Raw genomic sequence first — 5,695 nt, forward strand, 5'->3', positions numbered from 1 at the left:
TTTTTTCTTTACAACTTGATCGTTTCACCCACTGGCCAGAAAAACAGCCATGAATGGCGCACACACTTCATTGGCTTAAAGTGCGATGAGGTCATGAGTAGGCTACTCGGGCCATTGGGTTTGAGAAAGAGGGGAACTTTCCCACTGTGCGTGGGATGAATACGGAGACATATATTTTGTTGACCTGCTAACCGTTTTTATTTAGTTTTTCAATTGACTTCGTGATCATTATAATTAAATCCGGAGATGACGATGTTCTTAATTTCAAGAAGTTGTAGGCTACAGTTTGGATGTTAAATGTAGTCTGCTGCTTTGTTCAGATTGAAGAGGATTAATGAGATAAAACCGGATCCACTATTCCATTTCTCAAGGTAAGATCGCTTCTGTATTCTTGCGCAGAGATATGTTAGATAACAACCCCGTTTTGGGTGTTTAACACATGCATCTCAAATTTGATGCCAAATGTCAAGTTGCTTTTTAATCAACGAGTAAAACTTTTCTAATTAATGTTGACACATATATATAGAGTAAGAAACACTGCAGTTTCATTTAGATTTGGGAAAGGTCATGACACGTTCTTTCTAATTAATATCAAACGCATATTACTATATAGAGATACTTATAGACGACAAATATGAACATTTGGTGGACGTATTATTATTTTATTTTTTTCGTTTTGTGCAACGAGCATGGGTCACTGGTTGGGAATAATTCCCATTACTGTTTTAACTCTGTGGGTAGGCTCCTTGAGGTTGAGTGACTTGCTTGTGTATGTAAGACCGTTGTCCGGCCACTAAAGGCTCTTCTCCACTTGACAAAAGCTCAACACATTAAGCAGAATCCAAGCCATCCGTTGCCTCAGGGCATGACTATTTTTGTTAAGGGAACTGTAGACTACAGTGTGTTGGGGCATACGCACAATGGTCTTTCAAATGTCACCCCCCCTCCCCTCTATTTGTTGTCATGGGACGTCTGAATAGATGATAAAATCCCTATCTATGAGGCTGATATACATACATTACATATGATAGGCCCTGTTTATTAGAAAGTCTTGAGATATGAGTAGCTATATTCTCTTGGTCCTGCTATAGGCCTACAGAACATGATTTCATTCAGAAGTTTAGACAGTATAAATGTAATCCCAGTGTTGCTAACCTTTTTGAGGTGAACGTGACACGGATATTGTCATTACATTTGGGTGTAAAACAACATCAACACACATGAAATTATGTAATCTCTTGTTTCCCGATTCTCCAAACAACACTATCAATTTCAAACCACTGGCCACTAGGTTGTGTACAAGTATGTCTGATTGTTGTGTTATTATATCCTCATTTATACAGATGGCTTCCAAATGAGGTTCGGTAATTGGCCTATTGGTGTCACACAATACTATTGCTGTGTAGGCCTACTGAATGTGAGCCAAGGAACATGATAGCCAATTTGCGCGGAAGTAAAACTTAAACTCTGTATGAAACATCTGGCTCCACCCTCACACTCTCCTCTTCTCTGTTTCTAGAAATATAAATAGAGTGAAAGAGGAATCAAGGATTGCATGGTTCTGGGGATGGCGTTTTGTTATTCAGTCATCTGAATTGTCTATATTGAAAATAAATACAATGTATTCAAAGGGTGAGAGGAGACTAGGACAGAATTTGAGTATGTCATTGACGAGATGAAGCCGTTGATGAGGCCCCAATAAGAGTAAACGGTGGTGGAAAACCAGGCATAAAATACACTTACAGTAGCCTACATGCATATTACATGAAGAACATTTACGCTTGATTCAACAGAATCTCTTTATTTAGAACTCTTTGATCTTCAATTTGGGTCACTCTAAAACAATGTCATGGATGATTTTAATTATCTCACGACATCAACAATGGAGGCAGAAATTGCAATGCAAATGTAAAGATGCATCAACGACCCGACACGACACATACTATTCCCATAGTTCCTCAGGTATAAGGTAAGGTATTTGGTGTTGAGTTATACACGTATAACATAGTGATTTAAGTTGGCCAGACAGAGTCTCTGCCTTTGAATCTCGAATCCCTAGTGGGTCTGTCTCCTCAAGTTTTCAAGCTTGGCTAAGATCCCAAATTGGCCTTAGGTGCGTATTTGTGTGTATGTGTGTGGGTGTGTGCATGTGTGCGTGCTTGTGTGTGTGTGTGTGTGCGTGTGTGTGAGTCTAGCCATGTGTCTCCTTGACTTCCCATTAAGAGCCTACTTTGGTAACCCAGTTCCACTGGGTTTAAAAATGAACACAAATGCATATGATTCCAATGACTCCATTTAATGTTGTTTATTAGATCATCCCAAGATGACATCAAATGAAGCACATTGAAGAACATATTATTGTAACTGATGAATTACCCGTATATAATCCTAAATTAATCTTAGTGTGTTCAAAACGTGCTTACGCTTTAGGTAAATCCTTTAACGTAACATTTCTATTTGTGTGTTTGTGGTTGGACATTCTTTGCTTTTGGGAAGTTACAGTCACAACTCATAAAGAACCGCTGTTTTAATATAAAGTAACAGTCTGGTATTCAGAATAACCGGAATACAGGAAATTTTGCAACTGTTGTCCATTGAGAAAACATTGCTGACATGTAAAGGAGGGTAGTGAATGAATTGTCCATTATTAGCCAAGTGGTATTATAGACCTGTTAACTGACAATGTCAAAGAAACAGAGCTTGTTAACTGTCTAACATATACACAACATATAACATAGACAATATACCAAAATTTCTACCAGATAAAACACAGAAGCATTAATCAAGGGGCCAATTTGAAAGACCGAAATCCTACAACCAACCACACAAACCCTTTTAATTACAAACATATCAAAAACAAAGGTAATGGAGCTGCCTAGCGTTTGTCAACAGAATCTGTCTGTCGGTATCGAATGAACAGCCCATGAGGGTTCTGTTCTTTGAGGCCTCTTGTTGAATCCTCGGCAAACCTTGTGTCGTTGACTTGTTGACTACAGCTGTTCTCCTGGAAAACTGCTTATGAGCTTTTAAAGCGGCCATACACGGTCTGTGGGACAGCCTAACAACCAGTGTAATGCAACTTGCAGTTCCACAAGTGGACAGCCTGCCGCTTGCTTGGCCATTCCTAAAGAGAAAGACATTCCTACAGAGAAAGACATACTGGATATAGAGTTTATTGGGTTCTCTGACCTGGCCCTACTTGTAGAGAATTATTCATGTTGTTAATTGCTTCGTTAGTTCATTGGTAAGCATTTGAACTCAAATGAACTACAGGGCTTTTAATGTTCAGTTGCCCCCTGATAATCAAACACACACATCACATCTTCACACACACTGGCAGGCGCATTGGAACCGGTTGCAATGTCTCAGACATGCCTGTCTCACATATTCCAGAAGTAAACATCCATGGGGAATACGACTGATGACTAAACTGATACAGACACTATATGACTTACTTAGATCCGAAAGCCTATCCAGGGTGATGACATGAGACATAAGGTTGGCAGACAGTCAGCCCTCAATAGACCCACAACCCATTCATACCTATGGACAGTTGGCGGTTTCAAGATATCCTGACATGCATATCTTTGGGACGGGGGCAACAGCCAGATTGAAAGTAGACCAGAATCAACCATCTAAGCCTGGTCTCCTGAGCGACATGACCTGTGATGTGCAACGTTGCTGTCCACTTTAACACCGGGACGCGGGGCTTCCTCCAACACCTACTGTGAGGGCACATGTTGACATGCTATATGTGTATCATTGTGTTTCAATGTGGATGCCACAAAGGGAAAACTTTTAAAACAAAGAATTTAAAACAAACAACAATAAAATCTTGAAATATACGTGAAATATTGTCAACGTATATGCCCTGCAATGAAAAAAAGTCCCATCTTTTCATCAAAGTCAACATGATCGCATGCATTGCCAAAGAAGCACGTATTCAATGTAAAACAAGATCTAAAACATATTCAATGCAGCCTTTTGTCTGTTCCTGGAAAGACTTCAGAGAACAGGTCTCGATTCTTGGCATCCTTCGACATGGAATTGTGAATCATGTCAATACTGCGAGTCGTGCACCCTAATCCTCCCCTTTCAGTGTTTGTGTGTATGTGTGTGTGTTAGTGTGTGTGTGTGTGTGTGTGTGTGTGTGTGTGTGTGTGTGTGTGTGTGTGTGTGTGTGTGTGTGTGTGTGTGTGTGTGTGTGTGTGTGTGTGTGTGTAGAGCCGTTTCACACACACACAGCATTGGCCTTGTTTTGGTCCCAGTGCAGTTGTCACAGGATGGGAAGAACCCGCCATGGTTCGGGCAGCAGCTGTGCCCCCCCTCCCCAACCCAGTGAAACCAGAGAGCCCCCCGGTGCCTCCATTAACTGTCCGCACAGACACACGGTCAGCAGTCTTCAGATCCACTGAAGGGGGGGTCCCGCCGTGTTAGCCCGAGGGTAGTAGGAGGGGTCCTACCCACGATGCATTGGAGTAAACACAGGAGTAGTGGTCTCGTGTTTATTTGTTTTAGGGAAACACACTAAGTAGCAGGAGCGGGGGTGGCTCAGACAGCTGGAGTCATAATTTAGCATGTCGGGACGTTTTGCCATGACCAGTTGTTTCCCTGGTAGGAGGGGAGACAACAAAAAAAATCCCCCACCCCCCCAAAACACACACACACACACACACACACAGAACCCGCCAAAGAATAACACGTTAAATTGTCCGGGCTAAGCTAAACTTGAAAAAGATTGTTCATTGTACAAGTTCGGGAACATTTGGTGTGAAAAGTGTTGACCATGTTTCACACTCATTGGCCAGATTAGATCAGTCACACTAATGAGTGACTTAATCCATCCGAGTTGGCCCCACATTTGTCCAGACAACAGAGAAAGACATCAGAGATATAAGTGTGATTACAAAGATAAGCTTTTGGACGGCATGCAAGTATATAACGTAACCATGCAGATAAAAAAACATAAACCCCTGCCTTCACCCACTTTTTCACTGCAGTGAGGTGAAGGTGTTGATGATACAGTGTGTGTGCTGTAACATTACATCCGCCCCAATGAACAAAGAAGTGTGGGGCACTTCCACAAAATAATGGTTGTGCAATGACGTCTTTCTCCCCTTCTCGGTGCCCTGAAGAAAGACTTCTTAGCAATACCATATGGGACTTCCTAGAAATACAGGAGAAAATGATAAGCCTGATCCCGGCTTCCTACTCCTTATCATTATAACTATCACTGGATTCCTGCTGAAATAGCTGTGGGCTAAGGACCTCTGTCATCCTGAACATAAACACAACGACGCACAAAAGCCGCGGTTGTTTTGTGACCTCAACGTCAGATTATATCTCTCTGCAGTTTGTAAATACTGTAATACTAAACCCTATATATTTTTTTTGCATACCCAAAGCTTGCTCGGGGCTGATGAGAAGCATTAAGTACAGGGAACAATTTGTCTTCTGATTACTCTTCCTATAAAACTACTTCTACTTCATACACTCTGCCTCATTACAGGAGGGACATGATAAAACACCCCATTGAGACTAACTTTGTAGGCTAACTCAAACAAACCTACTCAAAACTCAAACACTATACACAGACTGTGTTCAATGACACGATGCTAAGATAAAACGGCATTAATTCACCCACCCACAATGGTTTCATCTTTTTTTTTTCTTTCTAGGTGCAGCTTTGATCAAG

The sequence above is a fragment of the Pollachius pollachius genome (assembly GCF_949987615.1).
Source record: "Pollachius pollachius genome assembly, chromosome: 4".
NCBI lineage: Eukaryota > Metazoa > Chordata > Actinopteri > Gadiformes > Gadidae > Pollachius > Pollachius pollachius.